Raw genomic sequence first — 18,528 nt, 5'->3', positions numbered from 1 at the left:
GAAATAGGTAACTAAATGTAAGGAAGAAGGGAAAATAAAATTAAAAGTGAAGTAAAACTTTAAAACTGAGTGAAGGATTGACAAAGAAGAGGACATGGTTATTGATAACAGGAAAAGATCCTTGGAAAATAGGGTTGCTTTAAAGTACTTTAAGCAAAAGTAACTGTTACAAAGTATTGATTTAGAAGGAGAAAAAAATCCTAATGCAGAAATAGAAATACAAAAGACAAAAATGCAAAGAGCTATTGGTCGGAGTGTCTCAGAGAGATGGTAATGAATCTTGAGAAAGTGGGTCATAGGAAGGAGAGCAAACAGGAAGAGGACTTGGGGGCACTGAATGCCAATTTCACCTACTTTGCAATTTGACTGAAAGTCAGCCCTGCTTCCAAACGATCAATTGATCAGTCAGTCAGCAGTTATTTATTAGAGGACTACAATGTGCCAGAGACTGGGATAAGTGCTGTGCACACAAAGAAAAAGCAAAAACAATTCCAAGCCGCGTTAGGGAAGACTACTTCCGTTGTACTCCCAGCTGGGGCTCTCTGAAGAGTTGAGGCTAAGCATTTACCTGGAGTATCTCCAACAGAGAATGACATATTCAGTACCAGCAGTTTCACAATCAGAAAACATCAACCTAACTCTCATAATTTTAAATGTGAATATATTGAGCAATCCAATAAAACTAGAAGGAGTGAAAGATTGCATAAGAAAAGAAAGCCTCCCAATCTGTTGCTTACAAGAAATTCTACTAAAAAGCAAAGAAGAAAAAAGGCTGGCATTTCTATAACAATAGCAAACAATCATGATAAAAATGGACATCCTGAAAAGGACCCACATGTACAAAAGTATTTATAGCAGCTCTTTTTGTGGTGGCAAAGAATTAGAAATTGAGGGATGCCCATCTATTAGGGAATGGCTGAACAAGGTGTGATATATGAATGTAATGGAATGCTATTGTGCTATAAGAAATACTGAGCAGGCAGACTTCAGAAAAACCTGGAAAGACTTATATGGACCGATGCTGAGTGCACAGAACCAGGAGAACATTATACACAGTAATAGCCACATTGGGTGAGGATTATCTTTGAAAGACTTAGCTCTTCTCAGCAATGCAAGGGTCTAAGTCATCTCCAAAACTCTCATGAGGGAAAATGCTATCCACATCCAGAGAAAGAACTGTGGAGTTTGAATATAGATTGAGGCATACTATTTGCTCTTTTTTTTCCTGTTTCATTTTATTTCCACTTTCTGGTGGTTTCTCCTATTAGTTCTAATCGTTCCTTACAACATGATTAATGTGAAAATATGTTTCATAGGAATATATATGTACACCTTATATCGGATTACAAATCATCTTGCGGAGAAAGGTGGGGGGGGAGAAAAATTTGAAACTCAAAGGAGTGTGGAAGGGGATTGCTGAAAACTAAAAATAAATTAATAAAAATTAAAAATACACACTTTATTTCAAAAATGGACATTCTTGCTTTAGAATATCCTATAGTGCTGTTTCTCCTATAGTGTTTTCTCACAAGTCTTTTTCATCACTTCCCCAAAGTAGATGCAGAGGGCCTAAAAGTCTCAACTTTCCCCATCAAACCTAATTCTAAGTCTTTCTCTCTTACAATTTTCACTGCCATGTTTAAACTGCTAAGCTCATTTTAACTTTGGTGTTATTGGGGAATAAGCTTTGCTTGCTTTCCCCTTACAGGTGAGATTAGAAGGAATTTAATGAAGTTGGGGTGACTGGTACCCAGTCTTAGACATTATAGAAAACATTATGGAATGGGAATGGTGGGAAGGGAGATATCTTCATCTGTCCGTAGAAAGTAGCTCAGAAGTTGATACTATGCAGGAGAGATTGAGAAGGCTGAACCAGGATGCACTTTCTTGTGTCTTCATGATCATATGTTAATGAACTGGAAATGACCTGCCCAGACCCGACCTGCCCCAAGCCCTCTCTCACTTCCCCATCTCTGACCCAGGCAGGGCTTATTTCGTGTTGCTGCTGGCAGACACATTCCCTGACCCCACATCCACTAGTACCACTACTTTTTTAAGCTGATGGTCCTGGAACCTATAGCCAGGAGCTCTCTGACTGCACAGCAGGGGGTTAGGGATTCCTTGTCCTGGGGAAAAAGTCCTCTGGGCTATAACAGAATTATGTTCCAGCCAAGGCTATCTTATAGGTAGAAAGTGTCAGATGAAGGACCTTCTGACATTGTTAAGCTATCTCCCCTACAGGAGAGCCTGACCTGGTAGCTGGAGTTTCCAATAACTCTGTCTTTGGGGTCTGTAATTTGATTGACGTTTGTCAGAACCTTGAAGTTCTTCATGATTGCAGATAGTACAACCTCTGTGGGTGAGTTTCATGAATACCACCCATTTCTAGGGGTTGAGCCTGAGACAGTGGCATCCCAGCACTTGTTTGTCAGGGCCAGAGCAGCGAACTCTTAGTCCCAGGAGGGTGGGATGTTTAAGAGAACCCACAGTTCTAGTCAGGTCTTGTGTTAGCTGTGGATAGACTGAGCAGGAAGTGTCCCCATGTGTCCAGTCATCCAAACTACAAATATTGGTTAAGTAACCACCCTGCTCAGCACCATGCTTGGGGTGGGAGGACATACAAAGTATAATGCTGTACATAATCCCTGTTCATATGAAAATATAACTACTAATTTAGTACACAAGATGTGTGTTACATACAAGAAATTGATATAGGAGTCCAAAGAAGATTCAAAGAAGTAATCTCCCCATCTCTTGGGAAGGTCAAGAAAGAGGATGTTAGGTTTGAACTGTGGAAGAAAAGAATGATTTCTCCAAATGACTTACTGTGTGACCTTGGTCTTGGAGTTCAAATTCTGTACTATAAAACAGTGGTTGGGGAGAGAATGGACCAAATGACTGGTGGAGTCCTTTGCAGCCCTAAACCACAGTTGCGTTGCCCAGACCTAACCAAGTGTTTCGACCCTGGAAAGTCCAGGAGGGCAAACATAAGACCATGCTCTAGGTCAGAGTATCAGAGGACATTGAATATTTGTGACTCTCTGGTATGAGCTGCCCCTCTGATTCTTGAAGAAGGCAATTCCCAGAGAAAGCAGCAGCAGGATTCCAGACCCAGACCATTCAATGCCTTGATATTCTCTTGAGAAATATGTAGAGTCTAATACTGTTATACCGAGAAATGAGCGAGTTGACGACCCAAGCTAATTTTAAATTGTGGACTTTATTAGCGCGGCTGCCAGGGATATTCACATCCAAATCAAGCAGCCCCCATCAGGGGTTGAGCTAGGGTTTATATAGGGAGTATACAGGACAGGGAGGGGGATGGATCTTTGAAGTCTGGCTGGTCAAGGACACCCTTCTCCCTCTGTGTAGATATGATAATGCTCTGCAAACTTTCCTGAGCAGCCAGATAAGGGTCTTGCTAAGGAATTTGGAGTTTTCCAGAGATATGATCTGAGGGCTAGGACCTGAGCAGCCAGATAAGGATCTTGCTGAGGCCCATGCATGAATACTGCTAGGCACAGCGTCCTTGGGCTGGGGAGTGGTTGTTAGAGATAGTGTTTCTGAGACTAGGGAGGCATTTTGGGGCAAAAGTATAAGCACAAGCACCCGAGCACCCCATCATTACAGGTCAGGGATCACACAAACCAGACCAGGTGTCCTGGTTTCTGGTATAAACATAATTATCTAAAGCCATTGTATTGCAAGTTTTCTTATCCATTTGCTTTGGAGGTATGGGCTGTGCTTAAGCCATGCAGGAGTACATTTCACTATTGTTTAGATTTAGGAGCAAAGAGGTCTGGGGCAAGATTAAGCAGCAACTTCTGCTTTCCATTGCCTAAAGGGCCCTACTACCTAAATGGTAAAATAATGTTCTGCATTACAATACCAATCTGGGAAGTAAAGCCGGAAGAATGCATAGACAAAGAAACCCTCGGTATAAATAATGCTAGGTTGCTGAGAATCCAATTCAGAAGAGAACAGCTCCAAAATAGATTGAAAACAACAACAACAACACTGCTTGGTGTTTTGGTGACAGGTCAGTTGTAATTCCTAGAAGAAATGAAGCAAGAATTTTTAAAAGTATTTTTAAAAGAGTTTAAGGTGACATTGCAAATGAAAGAATAGTGCTAAAGAAAGAATTAGAAAAGAAGAGAGATTCAGAGGAAAACCTTGGAGAATTAACTACTTAGCACAAGAGGTGCAGACATGTATCCAATTAATTTCTTCAATGGGACTAGGAATATCCCTTAATGTTTGTTCTGAAAACCTCTTGAAGTGGTGAAAGATCTGTGAAAAATGACCTTAGTGCCCAGTTGTAAAGTTGAAGAATCTGTAATCAGAAAACTCACCTGCTAATACCCCTATATCCTAGAATGGTGATGAGTCTGAGCTGCAATAATTCAGCACCATGGATTGATGATCCATGACTGCTTCCTGCCAGCTAAGGTGTACGGCTTATATAACAAGGTACATGGTTACAGCCAAGTTGTGGGTAAAATGGAAGGGGCACTGGAACCTTTCTATGCAATGGAGACTGAGGTAGGATTTTGATAAGAAAAATTGTATTGACTTTCTCCCACAGGATTGCATTTTTTTTCTTCCAGTTGAGCATGAAATGACAGGATATCCAGCAATGATGGCTTTCCCTAGATGCCACAGTCTGGTTGTCTGTTCTATCATTGGTCTCCTTCCTGATACCATTAAAGGCAAAAGGCTCTTGATTAGGCAGGAAGAGGCAGCTAGGGTTGTAGATATATGTTTGATCCATAATGGAGTTTGAACTTTCTAGGTTCTTCTTGGTGTTGGAAATGACCGCTCCATCCCCAGTGTGGAGATGTCTGCATCTGCCAAATGGAGCATGTTGGCTATCATCATCATCATCATCATCATCGTCAATAATAACAACAACAACAACATTTAGAGTTAGTTCCATAAATAGGTACATAACTATAGTAAGGGAATAATGTTTCCCTAACTTCATGTCAGTTCCAGGCAGAAGTTATGTAGATGGCCAGTTGCACTGAGCCAGACTTAAAGTCAGCCATGTGTCATATTGGGGAAACTGAATCAAAAGAATCCTGCCTCAGCTCATGTAAATAATTGTTCTCCCAGACTTTCCTATGAGAACACTGCAGTTCATAGATGTAGTTCATAGATTTCATAGGGTTGCTGGCATCATGGAACATTAGCTCAGTAGCATTCCTTGACAATGATATCTGGAGTCAGACTCAGAATAATATCAGTTAATAGTTCCATAAAATCTTGAATAGCAAGTTCTAAAAATCAGAGTTTCAGGTGTGTTCAGCTCTCAAGGATCACATATGTGATTATAATCTCACACGGGTAATGATGGGGATAGGACCTGGACCACCAAAAGGAAAAGACTCCCAGTCCCTGAACTTGCTCACACATTCCAGCAGCTCAGGTCACTGGCATTTCCCTAAGGCTTCCTGTCCATCTTACCTAGATATGCAATAATCCTTTTAACTGCTCTTTCACTGTGGCTCTCAGACCACTTAACTCCTTTCATTGCCTGTACCTGGCCCACCCCTGGCTACTTTCCACTTCTTAATCTCATCCAGATCTTCTCACTATCTTTTCTTGTATAGAAGTATCAATTTTACCCTGTTAACTTGCAGCCACTCCCTAAGAATCTCTCCTACCCAACTAGCATCACTAATGAAAGAAGGCTTGAGTGGTTGAATTTTTTTGAGGCAGACCCACCCTGTACCCTTGCATTTTGGGGTTCCTAGCACTCTAAACTGCATCAGGACTAGCTCTTCCCATTCAAGTGAGAGGGTGCTCTGCAAAGTACAAGCTAGCAGAGGGAGTTGTCCTAACTTGTCTGAAAAATAGTGTATGGAAGAAAAGTTTGAGTGCAAATGGATGGTCATGATGGTCCATTTCTTTTCTTTTTCTTTTTTTTTTTATGGTGTCCATTTCCAACCTCAGAATCCTGAAATACAATGTAAGGATCTCTACACTGTCCTCCCCCCACCACACACATTAAATTTATTTTAAACGTACCTTAGGAAGGGGAATGGATTTTCTCCAAAGTTTTATACCCAATCAGTGGAAGAACCAGGACTAGAAATTGAATTCCTTGCTCTCCACCTTAGGACTTTTCCTGTACCTTGTTGTCTATGAAGATATGAGCCGGCTTGTTCTGGACATCAGAGTTCACAGCCCAGGCCATGTACTACTGGGCCAAGTTTGTGTAGTTAATGGCCTTATCTCAATCTTCTCTTGTCTCTGCCCTACATTGAAGGCCCCATAAAGTGACATAAATCCACAGTGTCAGGGAAAAGGAGTTATATGGAGGAGAGTAATGTTAAAGGGAGAGATGGCTGGCTGGATAGAGACACATAATAACATTGCATTTCTTTGGCATATTGTCATACAGGGTTATATATGTACATACTTCATTTTTTATCTTTTTAAATTTTGAATTTGAACACCAAATAAAGGGTGTTCTATATACATATTAGAAAACAAAAGAGGATTGAATATGGATTCTGAGACTCCATTTCATGCTGCTTTTTAAAATAAGTATATAATAAATTTGTATATTCCTTTCAAAACTGATCATGCTGTCTGTGCTTTCTTCTGAATTTCCTTCTGTTGATTTCTGTGCATTAAAAAAATGTTTCAGTGGCCTTCTTTTTTGGCATCAGTATTGCTAACTCTCCCTTCCCTCTCAAACACAAAGCCCCCTCAAGACACTAAAGGAAAGAAAGAATGAAAACCTTTGTAATAAATAAGCATACTCAAGCAAAATGCATTTTCACAGTGGCTGTAGTCAAAAGTGGATTTTGTTTCTGTACTTTGAGTCCATTACATCTTTATCAGAAAGTGAGTAACTTGCTTCATCACAGGTCCTCTGGAGATATGACTAGTCACTGCATTGATTAGAGTTCTTAAACTTTACCAAATTGTTTTCCTTTGCAGTGTTGGGTTTTGGTATGAATTATTCTCCTGGTTCTGCTCACTTCACTCTACTTCAATGCACAGTCCCCAGCATGATCTGAGATGGTCTTTGGCATCATTTCTTATGCTCAATAATATTTCATTCATTCCTATACTACAAATTGTTCACTCATTCCCAATTGATAGGGAACCCACTCTTAGATTCTAGTTCTTTTATTTTTTTCTTTTAATCCTCCCTTAAAGATCAGGAAGATTTTCTTCCCTACCTCCTTTGCTCTCTCCTCCCTCTTTTCATTCCTATTTTCCTTCCTCCCTCCCTCCTTCCTTTATCTTTTTTCCTTGCAATTAATTCCTTCCTAATATTATCTTCATGATTACCATGCCTACCCCAAACTCCCTTCTTCCCCTGATGAATTTGATATATATTTCTACATTAATCTGTGATCAATCATCCTTTCATTTTAGCTAAGACAGATTCATCTAATAAAGCTCACCCTCCTCTTCTTCCTCCAAATATGTACACACTTTTTCTCATGCACTGCATTTATGAAGATTCTACCTTCTCTTCCTTTTTCCAGTATATTCCTTTGATGCTTCCTTTCTTTCCTCTCTTCCAACCCTCAGAGCAGATCCATTTTACCCCCTTCGTTTTTTTTTCTCTTCCTTAATGTCCTCAATAAGCTTTGAAGCCATTGAAGTGTTGAAGACACTATTTTTTTCTATTCCCCCACTAAAATGTCAGTAGTACATCATCAAACTGTCTCTAATAATTTCTTTTTAAAATTAATCAATTAATTAACTTTTAGTTTTGACATTCACTTCCATAAGGTTTTGAGTTCTACGTTCTAACTCTTTTTGAGTTCTCCCAATCCTTCGCCAAGACAGCACACAATCTGATATTGGCTCTACAGGTTCATTCATATTAAACACATTTTCACCTTAGTGATGATGTAGAGAAGAAATAGAACCAATGGGAGGAACCACAAGGAAGAAGAAACAACAAGAAGAAAAAGAGAGTAAATAGTATGCTTCGATCTACATTCAGACTCTATAGTTCTTTTTCTGGATGTGGATAGCATTTTCCATCATGAGTCTTTTGGAATTGTCTTATATCTTTGAATTGCTGAAAAGAGCTAAGTCCATCAAAGTTAGTCATTGCACAATATTGCTATTACTGCTGTGTACACTGTTCTCCTGGTTCTGCTCACTTCACTCAGCTTCAGTTCATATAAGTGCAGGCTTTTCTAAAGTCTGCCTGCTCATCATTTCTTGTGGAATGGTAATATGCCGTTACATTCATATACCACCTCTTATTCAGCCATTCCCCAATTGATGGCATCCCCTCAATTTCCAATTCTTGGCCACCACAAAAAGAGCTGCTAGAAATATTTTTATACATGTGGGTCCTTTTCCCATTCATATGATCACTTTGAGATACTGACCTAGAAGTGGCATTGCTGTATCAAAAAGGATATGCACAGTTTTTACAGCCCTTTTGGCACAATTCCAAATTGTTCTCCAAAACAGTAAGATCAGTTCACAACTTCACCAACAATGCATTAATGTTCCAATTTATCTATGTCTTCTCCAACATTTATCATTTTCCTATTTTGTCATGTTAGCTAATCTGATCAGCGTAGTGTGGTACCTCAGAGTTCTTTTGATTTCCATTTCTCTAATCAGCAGTGATTTAGAAAATTTTTCTTATGACTATAGATAGCTTTAATTTTTTCATCTGAAAACTGCCTGCTCATATGTTTTGACCATTTAACAATTAAGGTATGGCTTATGTTCTTATAAATTTGAGGCAGTTCTCTAAATATTTTAGAAATTAGGCCCTTATCAGAGATCCACTGGCTCTAAAAACTGTTTCCTAGCTTTCTGCTTCCATTTTCATCTTGATTGCATTGACTTCATTGGTGCAAACACTTTTCAGTTTAATGTTATCAGAATTATCCATTTTGCATTTCATAATGTTCTCTATCTCTTGTTTGATCACAAATACTGTCCTCCATAAATCTGACAGGTGAACTATTCCTTGCTCTCCTACTTTCCTTGTAGTACTGGCCTTTATATCTAGATTGTGTATCCATTTTGAATTTATCTTCACATACTTTATACAATCTTGGCCTATGCCTAGTTGCCATCATACTCTTTTCCAGGTTTCCCAGCAGTTTTTGTTAAATAGTTAGTTCTTATGCCAGAAGCTGGAGTCTTTTGGTTTATCAAATAGGAGATTACTATAGTCATTCACTACTGTGTTCTTGTGTACCTCACCTATTCCACTGATCCGCCATTCCATTTCTTATCCGGGCCCAAGCAGTTTTGATGATGGCTACTTTATAATACAGTTTTAGATCTTGTAGGGCAAGGCCACCTTCCCTAGTATTTCTTTTGATTGCTTCCCAGATAATCTGGGTCTTTTGTTCTTCCAGATGAATTTTTGTCATCATTTTTTGGCAGTTTAATTGGTATGGCACTGAATAAGTAACTTAACTTAGGTAGAATTGTCATTTTCATTACATTAGCTGAGCCTACCCATGAGCAGCTGATATTTTTCCAGTTATTTAGATCTATCTGGCTTTATTTGTGTGAAAAGTGTTTTGTAATTGTGTTCACACTTCCTTGGTTGTCTTGGCAGTTAGACTTCCAAATATTTTATGATGTCTACACTAACTTTAAATGGAATTTCTCTTTCTATCTCTTGCTGTTGGGATTGTTAGTAATATAGAAATGCTGATGATTTATGTGGGTTCATTTTCTATCCTGCAACTTTGCCACAGTTGTTTATTATTTGAAGTAGTGTTTTTTTTTCTTGATTCTTTAGGATTCTCTAAGTATACCACCATATCATCTGCAAAGAGTAATAGGTTTGTTTCTTCTTTGCCTATTCTACTGCCTTCAATTTCTTTTTCTTCTCTTATTGCTCAAGCTAAAGTTTCTAGTACCATACTGAACAACAGTGGTGATAATGGACATCCTTGTTTCACTCCCAATCTTGTTTCTTTCTTCTTCTCTTAGGAGATCTCTAGGTTTCCAATAATTTTCAAATTGTGTCTTCCTTGGTTTACGCATTTTTTCTTCTTTAATTCTTGAATTAGGGCTTTGAGCCAGGGTCAGACTCTGCCTCTCTACTATGCCTTTTGGTGGGGTGATTTCCTTGTGTCACCTGAATTCCTGTGCTGACCTCCTCTTCCTAGGGAGGACAACCCTTGGATCTTTGAATTCTGCTTTCAATAAGATCATTAGACCTTCAGGTCCCTTTATACACATTTAGGATAGGATAGTAGGGAACTCAGAGGTTGGGATGTCCTGCTCAGAACTGCAGCAGCCCTGCTTGCTGCCTCATGTCAATTGGTTGCTGCTAGTCCTGGGGCTTTCAGGAGCCACTGTGGGAATACCACCATTCTACAGCTTGCTAAAGGAGCCCTTCTCTGTTATTGCCTTTAGAAACAGAACCCTGAAGCTCCACAGGGCTGAGGTGCTGCTGGGATGCTATTGGCTTGTTCACCTGACCTGGTGCTGCTTTTGCTGGTAGCCCTCTTTGCTTTTGTCCATGAGCTACTGGTTAACTTTGAAGACTTTTGGAGGGGAAGAAACCACATTGCATAGCTTCTTATTGGATTTCTTGATCATTATTTGTCCTGGCATGAATTTCAGTTTTTGCTGGAGTAGTGGGGAGCTAGGAAGCCTTCTCTGTTTAGGCACCATCTTGTTCAGCAGCTATTATTTTCTCCTAGTAGATTAAGAGTGCTTTGAGGACAAGGACTGTTTCATTTGTGTTTTTCTATCCCTAGGCCTTAGCACAGTCCCTAGACTATACTAAGCCCTTACTAAATGCTTCTTAATTGATTGATGCAAATTTCATGCAGTAATCTATGGCTCTGTCAGTGATAGGTCTATGGGGACACTACTGACTGGGATGGAAAGAATTCCATTTTGGTGCTCTTTTAAGCTCCTAACTCCTGGCCAAAGTACCAGAGTTTATATAGATTGGGAAGACATAATGAGATCAGATAACAGAAGGCCCAGCCTTTGTAGAGGTTACTCTGTGTGTGTCTGTGTGTATGTGTTGTGTAAAGATCAACAATGGATCCTTCCACAAGCACTTATCCTTAGAATATCTGGGAGCCATTCTGATGTCCACTATAAAGGCCCGTTGCCTAGCAGTAAAGTGGTCTGCTTGGTGTGGATCCATCTGATTATACTTGATAAATAGAGTGTATATCCAAGGACATCTGCCAGACCTGGTAATCCTCATAGTAGCTATCCTCATGCAGTCATGGCCCTCATTCCATATTTCTAGCACTTTAAGCAGGAAAACCAATTGCTGTCAGTGATCCATATCATTCCTGATACATTGCCCTGTCCTTAATCCTGCTTCCTTGTTGCCTATGCCCAAGTGGAGAACACCATGCCTCTATTTCTATCACCACACTCCTTCCTCCCAGATTAACCAAAAGATGTCTTCTCCATAAGTCCAATATTCCTTATTCCTGGATGGCTGTAAAGGACAGTTGGCCACAAGGTATTCTGTCTGCCCTTAGAAATCTGTCCAAAGCTTTTTCTCTCTCATACTTGTTCTGCCCAATTTTCTGATGTTACTTTCACTTGTGTCTCTATCATTGATCACCAGACTTCAGTCAAATTTATGGATCTTAAATATACATTTGGTGTAGTGCATGATTTTAGTCTAATGCAGAAAATAATAGTATTCCTGACTTCACCTGGAGCCTTTAGCTCTGTGAGACGCCAGTGTATGACCTTCTTCAAATTTCTGAATTTTGAGGCTTGTATAGCCCTATTAGGACATTACAGAGGAAATGACCTGTAGATCCATTTTACTGGACTTCCTTTTAATCCAATGAAATGACATTTATAGAGTTCTTAAGCACAGTGCCTGGCCAACAGCAGAATCTTAAGAAATACTTTTCCCCTCCTTTTCCAGCCCTCAACTCCTACATCTGTTCCCATTCGTCTATCCAGAGACCAATAATCGCTGGTCAGACTTTGTATCTGGCCATCCTGTAAGATGAGGCACTACAAAAAGCAAAAGATGGCTGTCTTGGTGAATCATAGTCTGTATCATGACAACCTGGTGTTTCCTGAGATGGCCACTTGAGGGCGCCAAAACAACTTCTTGTACTTGTCCCACTCTGGTTCATAAGAGCAAAGTGGAACAGTCTTCTTATTGTGGAAGTCAGAAAAAAAGTGCTGCTCCAAGTTTACCCTCCTGGCAAAAAAAAAAGCATCATTTCTCCTGCCCAATGAGGTTGGCATTCAAATTGGCAGTGCATAATAACTGCCCTGCTGTCACCACAGGGAGCATTTGGAAACTTGCAGGTTGAATTCACTCACTTACCTAAATATTGCATTGATTATTATGTTCTTTTTAGTTGACATTTTTACTATCAACACTTTGTTTGTCCTCGGTAATCTAATTGAAAATTCCAGATGAGTAAAAACCTCCCCTTGCTTTTACTCATGCAGACTCCACTGATATAGCCAAGAAATTCCTTAAGGAATTCATACTGGCAGTGGGTTGCCACTCACCTTAGGCAGTAAAAATTCCACACATTTCATTGGTCAGATATTAAAAAAATATATAATATATGTATCTAATATTCTTTAAGCACATTCTTCAAATATAAATATAAAAAATATTTATTTATGTATCTGAATATCTGGCATGTGAAATGTGTGGCACTATTTTATATATATTATTGTCTATAAAAGAGCTACAGTGGCTGCCATCTACACTGCAGCAGAACTGTGAACACAGAAATTCTATTATACACTCACACTTGCCCAAACTTTCTACAAGAAATTGGCTTCAAAGGCCTTTTACCGCAGAACCTAATGAAGAATGTCTTTTTATGGGAAAAGAGAGCAAGGGGCCCATATGTGTACTCCTTAACTATGTTATCACTGGATTCTATAGCATTGCCAATAATCTCAGCCAAACTGTAGTATGATCTGGCCTGACACTTGGGAATTGTATCCAGATCTCTATGACTCAATCTGTACTAATAGATTTACTCTCCTTTTATGCTAATCTCTGTGTTTTATCTTTATACACCTTTGTATCTCCAAGCTAGGCTGATAACACTTCCCAAAAACTGACCCAGGTTAGGGGAGGCCGGGGCTGGAGTGGTTGTGCCCGCAGGCACCAGACAACCTGCAGATCAGAGGATGACTGAAAGCTCATCTGACTGCAGCTGCTGTGCCATCTAGTGGTTCTATTTTTAATAAAAGGCTGGAAGGTGTCAAAATGCTGAAGAGTTCCCTGGCTGGGGTCAAGTCATGAAGGTCTTCAAACGCTAAACAAGAAACTTGGAATTTAATTTTAGAGACAATAGGGAGCCACTGGAGGTTTTTGAGCAGGGGATGCTACAGTCAAACTTACATGCTTCAGCAATATCATTCAATTAGTTCTGTGTATTGTGGATTCAAGAAGGGAGAGATATTGGAGGCAAAGAGACCAAGGAAGAGCCTATTGCAATAGTCTAGGGAAGAAGTAACCTTGGAGATCCTTGGTAATCATGAGATTCCAGGAATTCTGTTCTTTTTCCATCAGGAAAATGTAAGTATTTGAAGAGAGTCTTTCAATGAGACCTCTGCCTAGGAACTGACGATGTAGCTCAGTCCTGATCCAGATTGGTTCTCCAACCTCGGAGGTTGCCCAATCCTGGAGCACCAAGAGAGCACTTAAGTTCTTATCATGGACATTTTAGGGGCAATTTCTATGGACTGGGGACCACCCTGACTGCCATTCCTCTGGATCCCTTGTCTTTTCCCTATCCCTGGGATGCTGTGTGTGTGGACAAAAGTTTGATGATGACCCTGCTGGTGCTAAATTCCCTGGTGCCTGCAGCAGAGAAGCCCAGGTAAGTATAGAGCAGTAGCTCCCTAGGCAGGATAGGTGGAGAAATAAGAGAAATGCTCCTCTCCATATGGCTTAGACCAAAGAAGGCTATGACTAGGCTGGCACTTGAGGGATGGGAAGGTGGAAGAAACTGGTCTCTAAAGTCCCATCATCCTATTCCTATGCTCCTTTTCTCCCTTTAATCCAAATTCCAAGTATACTCTTGCTTCCTCTCCCCTTCTCTGTCCCTAAACCCACCCTTCTCAGGTGCTCTCGGTCTCTACTCTCCCCATCAAACTCCCACCTAAACTTTCCTGTCCTCCTAAACACCTTCCCTTAGAAGGCCAAATCTAAACTGGTTTCAACTTTGGTGTTTATAAGGGAAGAGCTTTCTTATTTTGCTTACCCCTCCCTGGAAGAATGGGAGGATTTGAAAGCCTTGCATGAAGCCAAGGTATTTGGGACCCATTCCTAGCCCTTGGGTTAACATAGTAATGGCAGCATTTTCCTATGCTTCCCTCTGAGGCAGGTCAGAGGCCAACTATGAGCTAGAGAGACCAAGGAGGCTGAGTCAGGATAGGATTTCTTTTATCTTTATACTTTGTTCATGGGCTGAAGAAATATCCCAGGTTCAATATACATAAATCTCCACTTGTCTGTCATGAAAAGCTTCATGTAGAAAGTGGTTGTGGGTCTAAGAAGTAGAGATGAAGGGGTCCATTCTAGGCACGGGAAACAGCCAATGCAAAAACAGAGACAAGTGATGGAATGTGGCATTGGGACAGTGAAAAGATTAATTTTGTGACACTATAAATTTCAGTGAGTGGAATAATTTATACAGTGAAAGTTAAAAGGTATGTTGGGGCCACATTGTCAAAATCCTCCATCCTCAAAAAAGAGCCTTCTGGGCTATGACAGAAACCTTTCCAACCAGAGCTAGGTTTGCAGGTAGGTAGTGATCAGATCAAAGGCCCTTTAATGCTGTCCCAAACATCTCCCCTACATACTGTCCTGGCCCCCAGCCTAGCCACCTCCTCTCTAATCAGGTCAATCACCTGGCTTGGATCTCTCATGGATGGTGTATCTAGGAAACCCTTCAATTTTTTTTTTTTTAGAGTCACTTTATCAAGCTTTTATTCCACTTACGTCAACTTAATACACATATGCTTAACAATTATGCTTGGATTATTCATGAACATTTCAAAGACATTAAACAAAGCTAGCCATCATCTCAAGTTATTTCTCTGTTAACTATTTTTACAGCACATGCATGTTAGCCAAGTATCAAAAAAATCACAAGGGCAAAAAACCTAAAAAAGTTGAATCCTGGGTTTTTGTTTTACTGCTGTGCTTGGTATACAGTGACTTTATGAATATGAAGCAATTCATGTTTTCCTGTGTCTTTACTTGTACATTTGTTCTTAGGTTGCCTAAACTATTAAATACAAATAAAATGATTGTAGCAAAAATAATGAAAGTGAACAACAGGTAACTTTACAAATAATGGAATGTGAAACGTTTCTGCCCTTCTCCAGAGTAAACTGACTGGGTTAAACCTTTGTCTTAAGCAACACTTTTGCAACTGCAATCATAAAGGTGTACATGTTGAGATTGTGCATTCCACAGATACACGTGGAATGATGTGTAATATCGATGGGACATCTGTTTCTACCACAGCCATGAGTGCTGGAACCCTAAAGTATCCACAATAACTACACCTGTGGCTGGAACCAAGTATTCCTTCATCCCCCCCACCAGGACTGACCAATACGTATGCAGTTTTCTTTGCTTAGACATGGAAGCTGTTTTAACACTGGCCTTGTGAAATCACAGTGTACCGAAAGTACTATGCTGAACCTGTAAAACGTGTATAAAAATTCCATATCCCTCTGTTTGGCACCTCAGATTAAAACAGATAACTCCGCAAATGTTAACTGGCTCTATTCTCCTCATATTCCACATGAGGAATATAGAAATCCACAAAGAAGTAACATAAACCTGTCATAAACCATAAACAAAAACTATCTGTGGGACAGCATGGATGACAAATGGTGTACTGAGTGGTTTAGAATGAGGCAGACAAAAGTCAGAAGGCTGGTTAATTCTCCCCTCCTTCTCCTGCTTCAGCTTCATCTCCTTGGGTGTCTGATGTCCACAATGTCAAGTTGTCTCTCAATAATTGCATTATTAGTGTGCAGTCTTTGTACGATTCATCACTTAGTGTATCAAGTTCAGCAATGGCTTCATCAAAAGCTGTCTTAGCAAGGGAGCAGGCTTTCTCTGGAGAGTTCAGGATCTCGTAAGAGAACTCAGAGAAGTTCAAGGCCAGACCCAATCTTATAGGATGCGTTGGCTGCATCTCCTTTTTGCCGATTTCAAAAGCTTCTTGATATGCTTGTTGTGATTGATCCACTATTCCTTTCCTCTCATCACCAGCAGCAAACTCAGCCAAATAACGGGAATAGTCTCCTTTCACTTTCAAATAGAAAACTTTGCTTTCTGCTTGTGAAGAATCAGGAATCGAGAACTTTCCCAACAGAGACAGTACATCATTGCAGATATCTCTTAGTTCGCTCTTAATTTTCTCTATATATTCTCAGGCCATCTGCTGTTTTTTCTTAGCACTTTCCATCTTTGGCTGAATACTTGGAACAACGCTCCAAGATGACCTTTGGGCTCCTATGGCATTTTTATGAGCAACAGAGAGAAGATTTCTCTCCTCACTGGATAATTCAACTCCTTGCTCAGTTACAGACTTCATGCAGGCTGCCATGTCATCATATGTCTCAGCCTGCTCAGCCTATTTGACCTTCTGCACCAACTCATTTTTATCCATGACTGAAGGTTCTGTACCTGAAGTGAGTGGCGGCAGACAGATGGACAGGAGATTCAACGGTCTCTGGGCATCAGCAGTGGCCAACCCTTCAATTTCTTGACGCTTGCAGGAGTATAACCCTTTGGTATAGTGTCTCTTGTGCAACTCTGATTGCTAGGGCCTGAGCCTGAGCCAGGAGCTGTCCAGGGTCTAACGGTCATTCTTGAACAAGGGAAACCCAGCAGTGGGATTTCAGCCTCAGCAGAATAATGGCTGCTTAGTTAGTTCCAGAGACTCAGTCAAGCCTAGAGGGAGCCATTAGTGGAAGGAGGAGGCAATGCTTCAATGTAACCAGTCATCTAAAGTGGAAATTATTAAGTAACTATTCTCTGCTCAGCCCTGTTTGGGAATTGGGAATACAAAGTATCAGAGACACTCCAACCCACAAAAGAAATGATGTACTCAATATGGAGTAATTACATATGGATTTTAATGTAGGCCTGGCTTTGTCAGCTCTGCACTTCTGTGTACTGCTATGAAAAAGAGAGGCTCAAGCAAAGTTCACTAGTTGGTGACACTCAGGGAACCTGCAGTTCTGGAACTGTATTTTAGAGAACTCTTGTAAGAGAGAAGCTGGTCACTAAAACTATCAACTATTTCAACCATCAACGACATGGGAGAAAACATGGGCAGGATCAAGTAGGTCACCTGATCTCTGAATGGTGGTTCACCTGCCCTTTGTCCTCAACGGATACCTACAGTATGAATTGAAAGTTGGCGGTGGTTTTTCCTTCCATCACCAGTCAAGAACTGATGGGCATTTTGTTGAGACTGTTGCTCTAGGTAACCTTGTTTTCCTCTCATTTGCCTGTTAGAGAAGGATTCACTCTAAGCCTGTATCTTCATTAAAATTGTGAATATGTCTTGTCACTTTAGAAGAGGGCTGAACCCATGAGGAAATTCTGATTGGCCTTGACAGCCAGGAGCATGATCTGGGATCTTCTTCTCATGCCAATGCACTGCACCAACCTTGCCTGTTTCACTGTCCCTTCATTGCTATAATTTCATTTCTCCCATCCTTCACAAAAGGAAATTTGGTGGCTATTAATCTATTTTTGTTGCCATTAATTCTGGTGTGGTAGAGATTTAGAGAGACATTTAGATCAATGTAATGGGTAAATATCCCTACTTTAGAAAACTGAGGTATAAGGGGAAGAAGAGTAGACTTTGGTTAATTTGGAGACCCAAATACAATACAGTAACATATAAATGTGCTTTACATAGACAGTGTATTTTTCCAAACAAGTGAGTTATAAGCAAAGAAACAAAATAATATTTGTCATACCTACAGACACCGTTAGGTACGGCAGATAGAGCCAGGACCTGGAGTCAGGAAGACTCATCTTCATGACTTCCAAGCTGACCTCAGACACTTAGTAGCTGCATGATCCTGAGAAGTCACTTAACCCAGTTTGCCTCAGTTCATTTCTGTAAAATGACCTGGAAAAAAATGACAAACCACTCCAGTATCTTTGCCAAGAAAATCACCCAAAAGTGGGTCATGAAGAGTGGGACAGGACTGAAATGACTGAACAACACCAACACCAACATGCTTCTAGTTAAGGAGACTTGTGCCTGGAGGCCTATCTCAGCCCAGCATTGTTCTGTCAGCCAACCCCTTTGTCCAGGCAACCAGTGCAACACCCTTAGAGGAAACAGACACACTTAAGTTTACATGTGGAGATGGCATCTCTGTTTTCCTTATAAATGGCAGCCTATCCTCATTCAGTTATACATGGGTAAACATATCTCCATAACTTACATTTTGATTGTTTCTCTATTCGAGACTCACATGGAGGGGGAAAAAAAGGTGAACTCCAACAAAGCAAAATCCTTAAATATTAATCACAGAAAGCTC

The 18,528-nt window shown here is 40.3% G+C and overlaps 2 pseudogenes across 1 annotated transcript in view; one reads left to right on the top strand and one right to left on the bottom strand.

Annotated features, from left to right (window-relative positions):
• The window catches only part of LOC110204088 (DLA class II histocompatibility antigen, DR-1 beta chain-like), a 212,349-nt pseudogene that overhangs the window by 187,348 nt on the left and 6,473 nt on the right, over positions 1-18,528 (top strand). The gene's annotated exons all lie outside the window — the stretch shown is intronic.
• Positions 15,872-16,631, bottom strand: LOC110204313 (14-3-3 protein zeta/delta pseudogene; annotated as a pseudogene).

This window comes from Phascolarctos cinereus, unplaced genomic scaffold (assembly GCF_003287225.1).
Source record: "Phascolarctos cinereus isolate Bilbo 61053 unplaced genomic scaffold, phaCin_HiC Scaffold_5;HRSCAF=322, whole genome shotgun sequence".
NCBI classification, from domain to species: Eukaryota; Metazoa; Chordata; class Mammalia; order Diprotodontia; family Phascolarctidae; genus Phascolarctos; species Phascolarctos cinereus.
The sequence above is the reverse complement of the archived record's forward strand: the minus strand, read 5'-3'. Positions and strand labels throughout refer to the sequence as shown.